The sequence below is a fragment of the Lonchura striata genome, chromosome 1A, assembly GCF_050655825.1.
Source record: "Lonchura striata isolate lonStrDom1 chromosome 1A, ASM5065582v1, whole genome shotgun sequence".
Classification (NCBI taxonomy): Eukaryota; Metazoa; Chordata; class Aves; order Passeriformes; family Estrildidae; genus Lonchura; species Lonchura striata.
Genome location: NC_140741.1, coordinates 8,566,652 through 8,585,739, shown reverse-complemented (window position 1 = coordinate 8,585,739; position 19,088 = coordinate 8,566,652). Strand labels below are relative to the sequence as shown.

Here is a 19,088-nt window from a genome sequence, read left to right as displayed (position 1 = left end):
CGCCGGTTCCTGCCGTTCGTGCGGATGCTGCAGGAGGCAGCGCCCGCTGGGACGGTACCCAGCAGAGGGCAGCGGTGCCCGCGCTACCGCAGCCGCCCGAGCCGTGGCTTTCCCCCATCCTAACCCCCCCAAAAACCACCCTGCATTGCCTCTAGGCTGGCAACAGCCCACACGTGTAAACCCGCTCTCCTTCCCTTTGCAGCCGTAATCTCGACCACCCAAACATCGACATCTGCCAGCGCTTGCTGACCAACCGGCGGGGGTCATGGCTCCTGGTTGCTCAATCACAACATGGAATAGCCTGGTTTGGAAGGGCCCTTAAAAATCATCTCATTCCAACCCCCTGCCATGGGCACGGACACCTTCCACCTGACTAAGTTGCTCAGAGCACCATCTAACCTAGCTTTAGTCCTCCTGTCACTTGAACAGCCATGTGTAAGAAAGCTTTGTGATGAAGGAAGATAACAGTGGGAGTACTTCTAAACACCATCCCCCCACTTCTGGGAAAACTGGTTTTCTCAGGGCAAAAAATAAAACTGTGACCTAGTGGTTAATTTACATGCAGAGGAGTCAAGAGTCAATTTTAATGTGGTTTGAACTGGTTCATTCATATCTAATTAAAACAGTAAGGGGAGGAAGGCTCATTTTATGCTCAGTTAATCAAAAGGCTGTAGTAGCTACTTCTTTTCCTCAGGGGATATTGATAACTGCTGGATTCAGCCCCCTGGAATTAGCTTGGTTAAACTATTCCTCTCCAGAATCTGTGAAGCTTAATCCACCTGAAGTCTTATTCCAATCCTGAAATACATCTGATCTCAACCCTCAAACCCATCTCTAGTCTGACACAGGTGACTGATCCTGTACCAACAGGCTATTGCAGAATCATGGAATAGCCTGGGTTGGAAGGGACCTTAAAGCTCACCCAGTTCCCACCCCACTGCCATGGGCAGGGACATCTTCAACTATCTCAAGCTGCTCAGAGCCCTGTCCAACCTGGCTTTAGACACTTCCAGGGATGGGGCAGCCACACCTTCTCTGGGCAACCTGTTCCAGGGCCTCACCACCCTCAGATGGAAAAATTCCTCCCTAATATCCAATTTAAAGCTACTCTCTAACAGTTTGAAATAGACATATTAATACATATCAATATTGGGATATTCAGAACTTAGCTAGAAAAGATCCTGGAATTCTTTTTTTTTAAGAAATTAGCTTGGCTCTAAATGGGGCTTAGGACTTCACAGATGTCTGTGGACCTCAATTTTATTGTCACCTTCTGAATTTATGGCTCAGATCCTGCTATTCATGTATATGCTGAATATTCCATGCAGGAAGGGGTTGGTGAGAAGGACCTTCAGCCCTTCCCACCCTTTCTGCCCAGTTTCCTTGGACTCACAGTGTAGCCAGGTAAGCACTGAAATCTACTTCCCTGTTGAACAGCTCTGTATTTTGTGATTCTGTTCCAGGACAGGGAACTCAAGATGCTCCTTCATAAAACACTGGCATGTTGCTGTTCTTATTCTCCTGGAGTTGGACTTAATGATCCTTGTGAGTCCCTTCCAATTCAGGATATTCTATATTTTTATGATTCTAGTCAGACGGGACCCATATGTCATGTTGTAAATGAGGATCTCACAGTATTTCTATAAACCTTCAAGGACCTGCCAGACTGGTCAGTAGTGATTTCCTATTGACAGAAGCAAAAGAAATCAAGATCTTAGGGTCTTACAACAACAACCTGTAATTTCTTATGAACTATAACATAGAACAATAAATCCTTAGTTACTGTTAAAATTTGTCCTCAGAAAGATTAAAATAAAAAAAACTTTAGAGGTGCCTAACTTGTTTTTTTCTTCTAATGGTATCATCTGGACTTATAAAGGATATTTTCCTTCCCTATAAAACTGACCTCACTTATAAGGACAATCACATGCAAAGCAGCAGAAGTGATCAGTAGACCAAAGTAAACTGATTAACTGAACTGATGAAAAACTGGCCCTAAATTCCAATATATTTTCTTAAAAGCTGTTTCTCTCAGGCATATGCGAACAGCTTAGTAGAAATAGTTATAGAATCACAGAACCCTGTTCTGCTTTCCCATCAGAACAATTCTGAAGTAATTCCACTAAAGTGAGCAGAGTGACACTGATGTGAGATCACAGTCAGTCAGAAATGGAAAATTCCTAATAGTTTATCCAGTTCATAACCCTAGGGCTAGCATACAGTTATTCCTTTCACTAAAACCACATTTAATTCTTCCAAATATGAATAGTGGAAAATGGTGCTTGGGAGGTGTTTTGGTCATTTTGTGGAGTTTCTTTAATTCCTAATCCAATTTCTCTTTTTGGGAAAATCCTTGTTTTTGACTGAAAGCCAAAACCTCAGCTACATTGCCCAATAAATGAAATATGGAACAAAATGGATATGCCACATTATAAGAGTGTAATTCTGGGTGCCTCACGTACCCATCCTCCACCATGTGCTGGTTTGGATTCTCATTAGGCTGGTGACACATGGAGACTATAGAGAACTTTACTCTTTGTAAAGATAAAGAAACGGCAATGCCAGACACATTGGGGTGTCACTTCCAGAGCTCTCCATCAGAATTCCTTATGTGTAGCATTGGATTAGCACATGGCAGAGCATCTATCCTTTTGTCAGAGGCATTTCTGCTTTCCAGTGAAATGTCTAAAGATTCTATAGCAAGAAGATCTTCCTCAGTGAATCCACTCTTCTGTGAGATCTGCTCTGTCTAAAACAGCTTTTCCTGCTGAAGAACAATTTCAATAGAAACATTTTAATCAGACCTCATGGTAAAGAGATTTCAAACAAAAAAGGAACTCTATATTTTTTTATCTTTTTTTTTTTTTTTTAATTCTGGTAATACCTAATTATACCTATCTGGTTGTTTACAGGCACAAGGGCATTGTTAATGTGTCTGACACAGGAACACTGAAGCTGGCCAATGTTCCTTTACTCTCTCCTTGCTTACTTAGCACCAGAGGTTTTCCAAGATCCATTTCTATAGAGGTACCTGGAGCATCCCAAGGTTGGTATGCACTGCTTCCTGAATGTAAAGGGGTCTATGCCAGCTGCTCTGGAAAAAGCTTAGATGCTAAACAAGATTCCAAAAATAAGTTTATATGAATGAACCATTTGTCTTCCGCCTTTAAAAGCAATGGTCTAAAATCAATCTGCTTGTGCAAGTCCTTGCTGAAGCATGTGAGGTAAATGTGACAGTAAATCACACAAGCCACTAAACAGAGTCTGATACCACTTCCCTGTGAATGAAAAGCAGTAAGAAATCTCACAGCTGCTGTTCCTGCCCTTCAGCAACTTTTAATTTTTATTGATTGACACGACACCTACACACCACATCATCCACAAGAGGCATCAGGTCTGTTTCAGGAAAAGCAAATTATCTGGTATTGTCAACAGCTGGCAGAGGCCACCAGGAACTGCTTCTTCATTCATTTGTTTTTCTCAGACACCTATAAAGAGCTGTCATCACATATCAAACTAAGCAAGTATCGGACAGCATGTGTGTCTCAATGCTGGCACACAGTCTCCATCACTGGGAGGCACAAACAGAGGCATGTCAGCTATAGCAAGTGAGCAAAGTGAGGACAAAGTGAGTCCTGGGGCAGTTTGAGGAACCTCAATATAGGAAAAATACAAAGTTATTATAGTGTCCAAGAGAGGGCTGCAAAGATGCTGAAGGGCCTGGAGGTGAAGCCACACGAGGAGCAGCTAAGGGCACTTGGTGTGTTCAGCTGGAGAAGAGCAGACTGAGGTCAGAGCTCACAGCAGTTCTGCAGCTTCCTCGTGAGGGGAAGAGGAGGGGCAGCTCTGCTCTGTGTGACCAGGGACCGGAGCTGAGGGCACGGCTGGAGCTGTGTCAGGACAGGGTTGGGGTGGATATCAGGAAAAGGTTCTTCCCCCAGAGGGTGCTGGGGCACTGAACAGGCTCCCCAGGGAATGGTCACAGCCCCAAGGCTGCCAGAGCTCCAGGAGAGTTTGGACAGTGCTCTCAGGGATGCACAGGGTGGGATTGTTGGGGTGTTCTGAGCAGGGCCAGGGGTTGGACTGAATAATCTCTTCTAGTTATGGATACTCTGTGATTCCAAAGTGAGCTCAAGCACAAATTTTGCAGAGTTGGTTGCCTTCAAAAACTGTTGCTGTGGATGGAATAGCAAGACAACATGGTGAAGAGTTTGGACCTTCTGAGACCAGGAGAAGCCATCTGTGCTGAAGGCTGTTTCCTCAGTGACACTAATACTAGCACTTCACTGCCAACTGATGGTGTAAAAGGGCTTTGCGTTATTAAATCAATATTGTATTATTTGCCCCCATTGTATTATTTGTCCTGAGATAAACTGGTCTGTGAGATGTGATGCTCTCTTTACCTGTGCAGATCCCTGATTAACAGTTGTGGAAGTATACTGTGCATTTGTGAACAGGATGACCAGGATATTCCTTGATATGCACAAAAGAGACATATGGAAAAGAAGTTTTGCAATGTGTGTTGCAAGCCATTTTTGGCCAATGTTAAAGCCAAAAGGCCACACGAAATACTGCATATCCTTACTGATGTATTGTGCTGCAGTAGTGAAGAATGAAGTGTTTCACTGGGCTAACAGAGGGAGCTGGAGGTGAGTGAAATACATTATCCACACTGGAATGTGGTCAAGACAGTGGGTAAATGCCACTGCTGCTGAGGAAGGACCACAGATGTTCCTGAAGAGATCGGTGGTTGAGAGTTTGGTTTCTCAGCTGTGACCCAGCAGCTGGAGCAGCAAAGTCCCCCTTAGCACCCCTTGACTCAGCCCTGACTCAGAGGGAAGAATTGTGCCCATTGAGTCACCAGCCCAGCCTCCTTCTCCTGGTGATCTACTCAGGCCCAAACTTGCAGATGGGAGCTGCCAGGGCTGAGCCCCGAGCAGGATGGGTGGCACAGAACAAAGCCTTGGCAGTGCCAGCACGTCCAGACAGCCCACAGGACAACCGTGGTTAGGGGTCTGCTGTGGGATTTATGGGATGGGCACCATGCTCACCTCAGGGAGAGCTCACTCTGGATGTTCACTCTGCTCTCTGCGGCCTCCACAAACATGGCCTGGGTGCTTTGGACAGATTGCTGAGTCCAAGCTCATGTCCTGCAAGGACAGGACTGAACAGCCTGAGGAATGTTACTGTCTCCCACCCACCTCCTCTGGAAATATCTGAGCTTCCCAGAAAAGATGAGAAAAAGCACAAAACCCACACTATGCTTGATCTGGACTGTGCTTAGCCTATCTCTTTCCCTTGAAACTACATTGAACTCATTTTGGGGTGGTGAGAAGGGAGCTTGCAGTAGAAATAGAAGATCTATAATTAACACATGGTCCAAACACAAAATAGAACCCGCAGAGGCCTCTCAAAGTTAGTAAACTTTGCTTGGAAGCGCATTCCAAGTTTTATCAGATTTCTCTCATCTGCAGAAACAGAACTTCCTAGATCTGTTACACTTGCAAGCCCAACAGACTGGACCCAAATACATACTTTAGTTTTATGATTAAAAAAATCCTCCACTTACACACATTGTGCACATGTAAGTAATTTCAAGTCTTCAAGTACTAACCCTTCCCACCCTGAAGCAGGGGCAAATTCCTCCTGTCTTCTCACAGGCCTGCTACTATTATGCCAGCTTTTATTCTGAAACCCAAACTCATTTGAAAAACACCCAGGTTAGTGAATCTGAAACTTAGCCTCCAACCATTCAGCAACCCAAATGAAAATGTTGTGTGTCTGTTAACCCATTCTTGTTTTCTCCTCTCAAGGCCAGGCTGCTTATTCTCCCAGCAGCCTAGCTCATCCTGCCATTTAGGAAGTTTTCTGCAGGTACAATGACCTGCACACTTGAACCTGTATAACCTGTATCTTTCCATGTCTCCAAGGAGGCATTCATCTGAAGTTCAACAAGAGCAAATGCAGGATTCTGCACATGGGAAGGAAAAGCCTTATACACCAGCACAGGCTGGGGGTGACCTGCTGGACAGCAGCTCTGCTGAGAACAACCTGGGGTTCCTGGGGACAACAGGCTGTCCATGAGCCTGCAGTGCCCTGGGGGCCAGGAAGGCCAATGGAATCCTGGGGTGCACTGGGAAGAGCAGTGCCAGCAGGTCAGGGGCGATGCTGCCCCTCTGCCCAGCCTGTGTGCACATCTGCAGGGCTGTGTCCAGCCCCGGGCCCCTCAGCACAGCAGGGCCATGGAGCTCCTGCAGCGGGGCCAGCGGAGGCTGCCGAGAGGATTCGGGGCCTGGAGCAGCTCTGGCAGGGAAAGGCTGAGGGAGCTGGGGCTGTGCAGCTGGAGAGGAGCCCCAGCTGAGAGGGGCCCTCAGCCCTGGGTGTCCCTGGCTGCAGGGAGGGCTCCGAGCAGGGCCCAGGCTCTGCTCTGGGGCCCAGCAATGGCACCAGAGCCACAGGCAGGGACTGAGCCCAGGAGGCTCCACCTGGGCAGGAGGCACAGCTTCTGTCCTGGGCAGGGACCCAGCCTGAGCAGATTGTCCAGAGAGGCTGGGGAGTCTCCTCACTGGGGATATCCCAGACCCCTCTGGACACAATCCTGTGCCCTGTGCTCTGGGACCAGATGACTCTCTGTGGTCCCTTCCAGCCTGACCCATCCTGTGAATCTGTGGTTTTGTGGAATGAAGTTTCCTTGATTTTCACAGCTATTTTTTCTGAATTTCTCACTGTATGGCCACAAGCAGTGACCTCAGATGCTGCCAGTGGTGCTTTCTTATCCAACTTCCCTCAGGCCCAATGCTTCTGTTGCTGCTGCCTGTTGATCGCCAACAAAAAGTTTGTGGGACAAGTTTCAAGTGATGGAAGATGAAGAATAAAGTAGGGTTGAAGCCTACAAAGGTTCTGACCACAGAATAGGATGGAAGAAACAACAGATCTATTGAAGAATTAATCAATATTTCTGCCTTTAGTTTTTCCCACATATAAAATTAATTATTTACTTTTTGAGCTCTTGTAGTATTGTGATTAAAAATTGCTTATTCTTTTTAAAGCCCTATGGAGTATGTGCTATTCAGAGATATAGGTGGGAAAGATTGCCAACATACATTAATATCCAGAGAGAAGACAAAGAAATGAAAGCACAGGTATTAAAGCTGCCAGAAAGAATTAAAGATGGAAGCAGGAAGGAACAAAGATTATTAGAGATATCTAAGTGCTGGACAAAAAAAGGGAGGGGATGAATATGATTTGGAAAAGATAAGGGAAAGATAACTTCTCATAAAGATAAACTGACAGTAAAAGAACAGTAACAAACAATGACAGGAAAAAACCAGTGAGGGAAGAACTGATGAAGATGAAAGCACTGGCTTCCCTAAGTAGGACTGGTTACCATGTAAGTACCACCCAGTGGGCTGCACATGACAAGGAGAGGGCAGAAAGCAGAAAAATGAAAAAAGTAGGAAAGCAGATTAACAGGGAAAAAAATGTAAGTTCAGGCTAACATCTTTACAATTTTTAAAAATTATTTTGTTAGTAGCTGTGGTTTTCTTTGGGTAACCAATATATTTTGTTAAAAAGAAATCCCAACAAAATCTTCAGTGTTGGTCAAAGAAGTACATAAAACCTAAGCTTGGTAACCCAAAACCTTTCTGCATTATACTTAAAACTTCCATGTTTTTAGAGTTTTTTATGAAAACCTGATGTTTCTCTGGGAAAATCATCACTTCCCAGGCACATCTATTTTTAGGCCTGTGTTCTCAATTAGCCTGGTACTCATTTGCAGCACCACAAGAAAAAGGGTGTGTCAAAGGGTTACAAAGGAGCCTGCCTGGCATTAAAAACCCACCCCAGTGACTTTATGGTAGCTGCCAGCCAGCCTTTCTTTTTGTCTCTGCATCTCAGAAGAGAAGTATGAGGTGTCAGATATTCTGGTGAGAACTTCTCATGGCACCGGATCATGATGTGAAATAAAGTGAACCCTAAAAACACAATGTAAAAGAATTATAGCATCATGGAGTGGGTTAGGTTGGAAGGGACCTTAAAAGATCAACCAGTTCCAGCCCCCTGCCAGGGGCAGGGACATCTTCCACTATCCCAGGGATATCTATCCACTATCCACAAGCCCCATTCAATCCAGCCTTGAACACTTCCAGGGATGGGGTAGCCACAGCTTCTCTCAGCAACCTGTACCAGGGCCTCCCCACCTTGACAGGGAATAATTTCTTCCTCATATCCAATCTAAACCTCCTCTCTGTCAATATGAAGCCATTCCCCCCTGTCCTGTCACTCCAGGCCCTTGTCAAGAGTATCTCTCCATCTTTTCAGTAGGTCCAGTTCAGGTACTGGAAAGCCACAGCTGGGTCACCCTGAGAATGAACAATCCCAATTCCCTCAGCCTTTCCTCACAGCAGAGCTGTTCCATCCCTTTGATCACCTTGGTGTTCCTGCTCTGGACTCATTCCTTAACAAAGCTGAATTCTGAATTGTACTTTGGATATGTGATTGATCCCAGCATCATCTCTAAGTAATCCTTTTGCTTCTGCCTTTACATGTCTGAATCATCAGCTAAACTTGCTCTGGGAGAGAACCTGTAGTGGCTCTGTCAGAACAGACAATTGCAGCGCTAAATATGAATAAGTCACCCAAGCAGAAATTTGTCCTAGTGGCACTGTTCCCACTTACAAGCTTTGTGCTTGAGGGGATGAGAAAAACGGTCCAGATGATCCTGGGAAAGTTTGTACACAGAGCAACTCAGCCAGCAAAGTGCTGGGCGTAGCACGCTGCCCACGAGTGGGTGTTCAGCCTCGGAGCAGGTTGGATCCTGGATCCATGGATCTGCTCCAGCACCTGCTTCACCTTGGTGACCAGAGCAAAGCAGCCCTCTGAGAGGCAGGAGGGCACCATGCAAGAAATAAGATATCAAAGGGCTCTGGAATGTTTTGGTGGACACATGTATCTCCTTCTGCTGTGTGGTTGAGTGTTCAGAGTCCTGATGGGTCCAGCATCTCTGAATCTCTCCACTGGGCAGCCCCCAAGCTCTCTGCCACTGCCAAAAGGTTATAACGCAGCACCTTCCTGTGATGGAAACCCAGAAACTGCTTTTCTGAGCTTCACGGACCTGGCGCAAGGGAGCTCTTGTATTTGTCATCACCAGTGTTGCTATGGCCACGGCACACAGGTATAAACCTTGCCCAGGGGACATTGTTACAGGAGAGCAGGGTGCAGCCCAGGAACCAGTACTGCTTTACTAACATGATTTATCTCTGTGACCCGTCCAGGTCTCTAGAGTTTCTCCATTCAGTTGCTTTTGCAGGAAGTCTCCTTACAATAGGGCCCTCAGCACATTTAGTAATAATATTTTACATCTATATTGGACTTTGTGCATTCCAAGTGCAATACAAACTCATTAATCTTATCTTTTTATCTCATGACAGTTGCCTGCAGTGCTGATTTGGTTTGATCCCAGCCTCACAGGCTTTTCAACAGTGGAATTGTTACCTGACTAATTATCTGTCAAAGTCACGATGAGGGACTGGTGTCTGGGCTCCACTCTCAGTTTTAACCAGCAGCTCCTGCCACTCCAGTGAGAGGGTTATTGGTCTTTCTGCTGCTGAAGAAAGGGATTTAGTTTGTTTTAGGGTGCTCACTAGGGACAAAACTGTTTTCAGAAATAGAAATACCTTGCCATTGATCCATGAGAAACAGTCAAGCATCTGTGTTTCAATTTTACCCACAAGAGATGAGGCTAACATAGGCCCTATCCTTTCTCCATTTGCTGCACTAAATGATGCACTAATTCACTGTGGAGTCTGTGGCCATGCCTTTAGAGATTATTTATATTAAACTGGTAGGTCACTGGTTGTAAATAAATTATCATTTTCATAGCAGGCACTCTTGCATGCTGCATGCAGTTCAGGTCACTCAAGTCCAATAGCCCATCCAGACTAGAGGAGTTGCAAAAAGGATTTCAATGAAGGTGTACAATGAGTGGCTGCAAAGGATGGGAGAGAAATGAGCAAAATGTTCAAAATTGTCAGAAAGAAGTGGGTCTTAAAAGTTACAATTAGCACAAGGTGATAATTTTCAAAAGCTGAAATTAGTTAGCTATATAAAAAGAAATTAAGATAAATGGAACAAGTGATCTCACACTACAAACACAACTGAAAGTGGCTTATTTAGCTTTTTTTTTTAATTTAGGAAAAATAAATCTCAGCAGGTATATGACCTTTTCAGGTTAAACATGTGATTTTAAACTTTGGTCTTTAATATTAATGCTGACCACTAGCATGACAGATATGAGTAAAAAAATGCTCCAAGCTTAAGTTTTCCAAACTTAGTTTACCCTAAGGAATGGAAAAACACACAGGAAGGATATCTCACTGGGCATCATCTCTCCCATCATATTAGCTGCCTTCAGGACTCTGCTTTATTGCAGCAAAATGAAACAGATGAGGACCATAGTTATTGTTTTTAAAGTGACTTCCAAGAATTTTATTATCAGGACTAAAATGAAGCAAATTACATAATGCTGTGGAGCCTGGATCCAGCAACTCTTAAGGCTGCCAGAAATATCAGCTGTGTAATACAGATGGGCTGTATTAGGTGAGACTGAAGAGACTGAAACACATTTAGAAAATGCTTTTTTTTTTTTTTTTTTCTGAGAGGCCTCTTGCAACCTGCTACCCTCAGTTTTTGCTACCTCAAGCTTTACTCACAGACTCGGAAAATTGCTCACTAGGAATTTTATGTTCAGTTAATGTATTAAAAGTTCCTTAAAACTTGTCAAGCTACTTTTTGCATAGAATTACAGAATGGTCTGGGTTAGAAGGGACTTTAAAGATCACCTTGTTGCAACCCCCTGCCATGGGCAGGGACACCTGTCGATATCCCAGGTTGCTCCAAGCCCTTATCCAACCTGGCCCTGGACACTTCCAGGGATCCACAGGCAGCCACAGCTTCTCTAGGCAACCTCTGCCAGGGCCTCCCCACCCTCACAGGGAATAATTTCTTCCTGATATGCAATCTAAGCCTCCCCTCTGCCAGTTTAAATCCATTCCCCCTTGTCCTGTCACCACAACTCCTGATGAAAAGTCCCTCTCCAACTTCCCTATAGAAGACCCTTCAGATACTGGAAGGTGCTCTGAAGTCTCCATACAACCTTGTCCTCTTCAAGCTGAACAGCCCCAAGTCTCCAAGCCTATCTCCACAGGGAGAGTGCTCCAGTTCCTTTATCAATTTTTTAGCCTCCTCTGGACTTGCTCCAGTATTTCCATGTCCTTCCTATGTACATTTACCCAGCACATCGCCATTACTTTGCAGTGGAAAGGTAAGTTTGCTACAAAACTTGGTATTTAACATCACGTGGGATCTTGCACCCTCCCGTGATGAAGTCCTTGTGACCCAGGGCAAATATATTTTTATGCTACTATTGCCAGTTCAGTATCTTCTGTTGTGTATGTTGCGTCTTCAGCATCTTCTTTGTGGATCTCCTCCTTCCTCTAACTGAAAACCTGATCTGTGGAGAGGAACTCCAGCACTACCACTACCCTCCCAGCTCCAAGGATTTGGTTGACTTAGCTACCCAAAATAATATTGTCTTTCTGGCCTTCACTGAGTAATTCCATGACAGAGCACGATCTGAAGCCACGTTTGCTCTATTGTGTAAGACAATTTGTCAGGTACCCTTTGTGTAGCCCGAGTGCTTTGGAGACATGTATGGACAAATTTGGTGAGCTGGAAAAAACCCATTTCATGCAGCCAACAAAAGCTGCAGTGATCCAATACCTCAATTTCTTCTCAAGAGAGGCCCTGTTTCTTTGTCCAAGTTATTGATTCAAGTCAATTCTGTGTGGGAGTATCTGGAAACCCTATGGCTTCAACATTGTGCTTGAGGAAGCTTGAAGTCTGAAAAGGTCACTTCTGCTAAAACACAAATGTGACTGTTCCTAAGTCCCACCTTTCTGCCACCACTAGAGATGACTGTTTTAACACCCATAAAGAGGACTGTCCTCACTGCCATTCAGTTTTGGCCTGAATGGGGGCTGATCTGTGAGACTCTTGCTCTCAAAATGATCTTTCCAGTCTGGCAGAGCTGGGTTGGTGACAGCTGAGCTTCTTCTGGTGGCCTGAGGCACAGGTTCTGCCTAGGATCCTTCACCAGGTAGCTCCCGGGCAGGTCCCCTGGCTGGAGAGGCAGTACCCTGCCCAGCCTGTCTTGGAGAAGGGGCTGGCACCACGGTTGGGCACCATCTGCTGCAGCCTCTCCTCAGCTGCCAATCCTGCTTGGGTGCCTGTGGGGATGTGAAACTGCTGTTTGCCCATGAGGTGTAACTGTTTGTCAGCCCAGCCTACCACGTCCTTGCTGCTCCCTCAGCACGGTTATTGCTGTCCCAGCCTTTGATAAGGCGAGGGCTGAGATAGCTACTGTACTTTCAGGCGAGGCTCCAAGTCAGCGGCTACCTTTCATCTTCATTTTATTGCCAAGGACAGGGACACACAGGCCAGACCACTAGCTAGCTAATAAGTAATAGGGAGCTTTGCTGAGTCCCACGAACCTCCTCATCAGGTGATATATTTTTCATCCATATAGATTTATATACATTATTTGGATATCTACAGCACCCACAGCACGAGGAGCAGGCGAGGGCCAGCTCATGGTGTGTGTGCACGTAGGCTAGTGGAAATGCATATCTGCAAAGGGACTCAGCTGTAACTGGGTAACTTGACAGGCAGAACAAACTCTTGCAGTCCTTTGCTCTTTTCAGTCTCCAAATATGACAGCTTAATCATTTCCTAGACGCAAAATGTCACAGAGATAAAGCAAAGTTTATAAAGGACGGCTGGTCACATCACAGAAAAATCTGGTGATATATAAAAACAAAGAAACTCAAAGTTCAGGAAGCATTTGTTTTCCTCTGAACTTCCCTCCTTCCTCTCTCTCAGCACTCACAAAGATGGAAATTCGGCCTGAAGGTTCCTTAAACAAATATAGCTCTGTCCTTTACATCACCATACAGTTCACCATCAATGCTGCGTTAGGTAAACTATGAAAGTCAAAACCCAGTTGCTTTGCTCCAGGCCTTCAAATGTACAGAGGTGCTGAAATTTTGCTGAAATAACTGAAATAGGCGCTTCCTGTAATAATTACCTTGTAGTTTTGTGTGTCTTACAGTATCATCAAACACATTCAAATTTAGACATGATTTTCTCCCTGCCAAAGTGGAAACATCTTGGGGCCTTCAAAGCCATATTTCAGCTGACAGGAGAAGCACTTCCTCACTGCGAGGGATGGGGTCACAGCCTTTCCCCTCCTCTCCAGGGACATCACTTACAACTCCATGGACGCTCATCAGCCTCCTCTACTCAGATTCCCAACCCACTCAGCTGGGTTGTATCACTAAATTGCAGCTTAAAGACAGGGTCTGCTTTTTCCTTTGTGTGTGTAGCATGGCTTAAGCCCCCCCCACCATGAAATGCCACCACACAAAAAATCAGCATGGGCAGGTGGCAATTTGGGCCTTTCACTTTTTGGTTTATGCTGTTTAGGGTTATGTAACTATTTTGCATAGGTATTGGGCAAAGAATACATGAGTAGGAGAAGGAACCCAAGAAGGAGAATGTTATTCCAAACAATTCACACCATTAGCACAATAATACATTTAGCACAGCAATTATTTACCTTGAGAGGACAAGGGTTGGTTTTTCTGAAATGTGTAATTATATGTGTTGATTGCACAGGACTGTCCCTGAGCTCCAGCATGATTAGTCAGGTGGTTTCTTGTAAGTGCTTTTTGGGTGTCTCGATGAATCACTCGTTTGAGGTTTGTCATTTCTTGGTATTCTGGTAACGCATCTTAGCCAGGCAGAATGATTACCCATATTTTTTTGCTTTTGATTTGACATTCCTTTACCAGAAGAGCTTTGGGGAGGCTGGTGGCTTTCTGCAGCTCACAGTCTGAATGGCAAGATGGGGCTCACTCACTGTTTATCTGTAATGCCTTAGCAACCATAATAACACCCTGGGACCTTCACAGACATGCTGGAGGATGCAGTCCTAGCCCTGGGCAAATTTCATTCTCCATCAAGAGCCACATGGTGTGGAAAAGCAACAAGAAAAGCTCTGAGAACAAGAATAAATATGACCCCATTAGCTGTGGCTTTCCAGAAGGCTGTAGATACCACAGAATCATGGAATAGTGTGGGTTGGAAGGGACCTAAAGATCATCTTATTCTTACCCACCTGCCATGAGTAGGGACAACTACCACTATCCCAGCTTGCTCCAAACCCCATCCGACCTGGCCTTGGACATTATCAGGGATGGGACAGCCACAGCTTCTCTGGGCAACCTGTGCCAGGGTCTCACCACCCTCACAGGGAACAATTTCTTCCTAAACATAAACCTCCTCTCTGACAGTGTGAAGCCATTCCTCCTTGTCCTGTCACTCCAGGCCCTTGTCAAGAGTCTTTCTCCAAATTTCCTGTGGGCTCCCTTCAGGCACTGCAAGGCCATAGTGAGGTCACCCCAAAGCCTTCTCCTCTCCAGGCTGAACAATCCCCGTTCCCTCAGCCTTTCCTCCCAGCAGAGCTGCTCCATCCCTCTGCTCCCCTTGGTGTCCCTGCTCTGGCCTGGCTCCAGCAGCTCCCTGTCCTTGTTGTGCTGGGATCCCAGGGCTGGATGCAGCCCTGCAGGGGGGTCTCAGCAGAGCTGTGGTCATTGTCCTTTATTTAAGTGGACCAAGTCAGGACAAGTAGTGAGATGTCACTGGAGGATTAAACACTGTATTTAGGGTTTGAAATTTCTATAAAAATAAAATATGCTTGGTTCAGAGAAGTCCAGTTCACACAGTATGTATTGCATCCACAGAGGCAATCCTTTCCTTTAAAATCCTAATTTGAAGCTACCAAATTTGTTCTCCACTTGGATTATTTCGAACACAGCTGTGACAGTATTCAGGACTTGGCCAGACAGACACTGACTTTCACCTCTGGATGCTTTCTTGATCATCTATAACTCATTGCTGACAATATTATTTTGCCTTTTTTTTTTTTTTTTTTTTTTTTTTTTTAGGAGTGCGGGTGCATATTAGCTGTTAAAAAGCAATTTACATACCTTAGCTGCATTCAGCCAAGAAGCAACTACAGAACCCAACCCAATAAATCACAAGGGAAAAACAAAGAGGAGGTGCAGAGTGGGGGCAGCAGGACACTCACAGTTTCAGCCCAAAGGAAGGAGACTTGAGTGTTTCCAGCAGTTTCCAAGAAACAGTGCTCCCTTACTCAAACTCTGTCACAGTTCTCTGACATAGTTTCTGTAATCCAGCCACTCTTATCAGTAGTTTCTCCTAGAACCATAAGAAACCACATAGAACATCTTGCTAAGATGACAGAACATTCTTTGATTACTTTTTAGAAGGGTTTGCTGCAGGTTTAGCAGGATGGATTTACTTTATGGATTACAAGAAGGGAGTGGGAAGGGGTATGGCAGCCCTGCTTCAGATCAGCTGCAGTCACTGTGGAAGCTCAGCTACAACCTGAGCCCACAGCATGCTCAAAAGAAATAATGACACTCAGGATTCACCCCCTTTATGTTGAGGGGAATGTTGGCTCTGGAACTTTGTGGTAGTTACACAGATAAGCTATCTTGCTTAGGGAGTTTTATTAGAAGCATCCATCTAATAGGATAATCCCAAACTCAAGCAGCTCTCCCAAGGGTCAGAAGCCACAACTATGCTCAGCCCATACAGAAGAACCACAGGTTTTCTCCACACCAGCTTCCTGTATAAGTCACACATTTGTCAATACAAGAATCTGCTGGATATTGGAAACAGAGAATGTGGAGAGAGTATAAAATGGAACATAATTTAAAACAAACAACACAGTACCTACCACCAAGTGTACTACTGGCTTTTATATACAACTGAGTGAAACCCATTGGAGTTTTCCAGTTTAAAAGAAGCTGCCACATAATCTTGAGATTGTAATCCCAGTGTCATATATTTTAGGAATGTGAGAAGAGACTTTACCTCTACTTTGGCACAAATCACATGTGAGCTTACTGAAAACCCAAATTCAAACACAAAAATGGACCAGATTAAATACAAAGTGAAAATTACAAATAACTTAAGCCTAAATATTATTTGAGGGCAACCAGTGATAAGAAAATGGAAAGTGATGGACATATACCTAATTAATAAAATGTCTTACAACAGAACACTTCCACAGGAGTATTAGAAACAAAGCAGAAGCCAGTTGGAAACAGCAAGTGACGTTGTCTTGCCTGCTTTGCTTTCACTGAGCAAAAGAGCAGAGAGTAAACAAAAAGTTCAGGGAGAAAATGCAAAGGTTAGTTCAAAATCCTTTTAGCTTTAAAATTTCATCAACGCATTGGCCTGAAGCTTTAACTCTGTCTGTGTCTCTCTGAGTGCTGAAAAATTCCATCTCTATTTCCATCAGTGCTTTGTGGATTGTTCTGGGACTTTGCTCAGCATGCACTTGCCTTTCTAACAAGCCAGGGCAGAGGATGCACTCCTTGGTAATATTAAAAGAGCAGAAAACCACTCCAGAAACACATGGCAGGGATGAGTAAGCAAAGCCTTCCTGGTTGTTGATCTGTGATAGACTCAGCAACTCCAGCAGAGGAAATATTTATCTTAGACGGGTGCACAGCTTCCGTTAGGTTTTCACTCCAGCACTAAAACCTGGTTCTGAAAGCTTTCATGATTAGATGATTTTATTTCTTTCTTCCTTTGAGTCACAGCATTGCCTTTTGCTGTGTGTTGTACCTGCTTAAGTAAACAGCCAGTGCTATTTATGAACTTTGCGGGCCAGGCAGGAATTTTCTCGCAACAGTGCAGTGACAGAGCAAAACATTCACCTCCACTGAAAGTTAGCAACACAGATAAATAACAGAGTAGATTGGCTGGGTCACAGGTAGGAGACCTCCCCTCCTCCAATAAAAGCTGCCTTCTGAGGCTGGGTCCCTGGAATCCTAACAGTGCTGCTAGGCCAAGAGCAGAGATCCTCATGCCTGTGGTATTTGCTCAGAGGGCATGACCACTTTGGGCAAGTCTTTCATGTGAGTCAGCTTTAGCTGATCCATGGGAAAATTCCTTTGTGTTGTCAGGCAGGGTTTGCTCACAGTTTCAAAGGATAATCCGACTGAAAGGAAAATACATCTAAATTTTAGCATATTTTGGTCAGGTCTTTGACTAAACACAGTGCAAGGCAAAGGATGCTCAGGTTTTTTGCAGGCCACTTTTAATGAAGAAAGCCCTCTATAAGGAACATGCAGAAATACTCCACCCTATCTCTGGATACTACACCATCTTTGACCACACCAAATGTCCCATGTGCAAACACCAATGAAATATATTCAGGTAAAAAGTGTAAGTTCCAATAGTGATGCCTGGAGAAAGTGAAGAGTTAATCATGCAAACATTTATTAATTTGTTTACCCTGTGTCTTGTCAGGTTATTCAGTCACACAAGAAGGGACAGCAGGGTCAGGGCAAAAGCAGGGCAGAGCATCTTTCCAGTCCCCTTCTGCATCTCTGTGTGAGGAGCATCCAGAAACCTCCACTACCTCGCTGCTGTGGAAGAGCTGTTAATTCAGAACTGAGCAGGGGCACTGGAAATTTTTGTGTCATTTTGTTGCCACATGGCTGTGACACTCAGGCCTCTGCCAGCTGAATCCACTGCCAATAATGTGCAGCATTAATGAGATGGCAGAATTCAGGTCTGCCTTCTTCCAAAGCCTTCCTGTACCTGAAGGAATTCTGCAAGAAAAGTGGGAAGAGAGTTTTTGCATGGGCCTGGAATGACAGGAATTTTCTCTGTGAAGGTGGGAAGGCCCTGGCACAGGTTCTCTAGAGAAGCTGTGGCTGCCCCATCCCTGGAAGTGTCCAAGGCCAGGCTGGATGGGGCTCTGAGCCACCTGAGATAGTGGCAGGTGTCCCTGTCCATGGCAGAGGGTTGGAACCAGGTGATCTTTAAGGTCCCTTCCAACCCAATCCATGATTCTGTGATTCCATAACACACACACACACACACACACACACACACACACACACACACACACACACACCTTGCCTATCCTTGGTCTCCTACTACCATGTCAACAAATTATGGTCCCTGTAGGATGGTGAACATGTCCTGGGCTTTCAGAGCCATGCTGCACTGTATCTGCAACCTGGCTTAGTTCAGGTATTGCTTCCCTAAAAAAAGCCAGTTTCCATGAAGCCTCAAAGACAAGTTCAGTGACTAGAAGGGGCTCATATGTTGGGCCAGTGAGAAATCCTGCTCTTCTGGCACAAAGAATTTGATAACATTTGCAGGGAATGAAGAGCTTGCAAAATGGATGCATGGACACAGTAGTTTAGTCACACACCCCTGGCTAATATAAATTCTCCTAGCCTTTTGCCTTCAGTGGATGAAACTGTTGTTCCACACCAGCTGAGAAGGGCAATACAGTGCATTGTAATCACTTAGCCATCAGTAGTGTCAAGAAAGAAGTTGCTAATCACACTTTTAGTTTTTTCCAGTATAAGTTGCCAGTCCGTTTTTTTGTGAAGATAACCTTCAAAATGCCTTCAACCTCACTGCTACTGGAAGTCTGTCAAGGTGAGCTCTCTGACAGAAATCAGATTAGTCACTACTCTTGCCTTTACTCACAACAGGCTGTGAATCTTCAGAGAGTATAAACACAAGATCCATAGCCTGAATCAAAGCCCAGCCCCAGCATCCTCATGAAGTGAAGGATCTGGGTGCTGCTCTGAAGATGTGTCACAGGTGAGGTGAACCCTGTGAGGAGATTTCTGGTGGCCTGCAAATGCAGAGAGAGATCCCACTAGATGTCCCTCTGCCCCTTTATGCTCTGGCAGAGCATTGGCATTATGAACTGTCCCAGCAGTGCTCAGGTGCTGGACCTGGAAAATACCACACAACCTGGATAGATGGATAGACTCCTGTTACATGGAGCTTAAGGAAGAAGCAATGCATAAACAGCTGGGAGATGCCTGGATACTGCAGCATGGAATTCATAAACATTCTTCAATGTACCCAATGTCTGATGGCTGCCCATGTAAATAACTACA

The 19,088-nt window shown here is 44.9% G+C and overlaps 1 long non-coding RNA gene across 1 annotated transcript in view; it reads right to left on the bottom strand.

The window, feature by feature from the left end:
* Positions 1-19,088, bottom strand: part of LOC146763371 (uncharacterized) — a 38,406-nt gene that overhangs the window by 5,710 nt on the left and 13,608 nt on the right. The window contains exon 2 of the long non-coding RNA XR_014951882.1: positions 15,209-15,339. This is a non-coding gene — a long non-coding RNA (uncharacterized LOC146763371). The remainder of the gene's footprint in view (positions 1-15,208; positions 15,340-19,088) is intronic.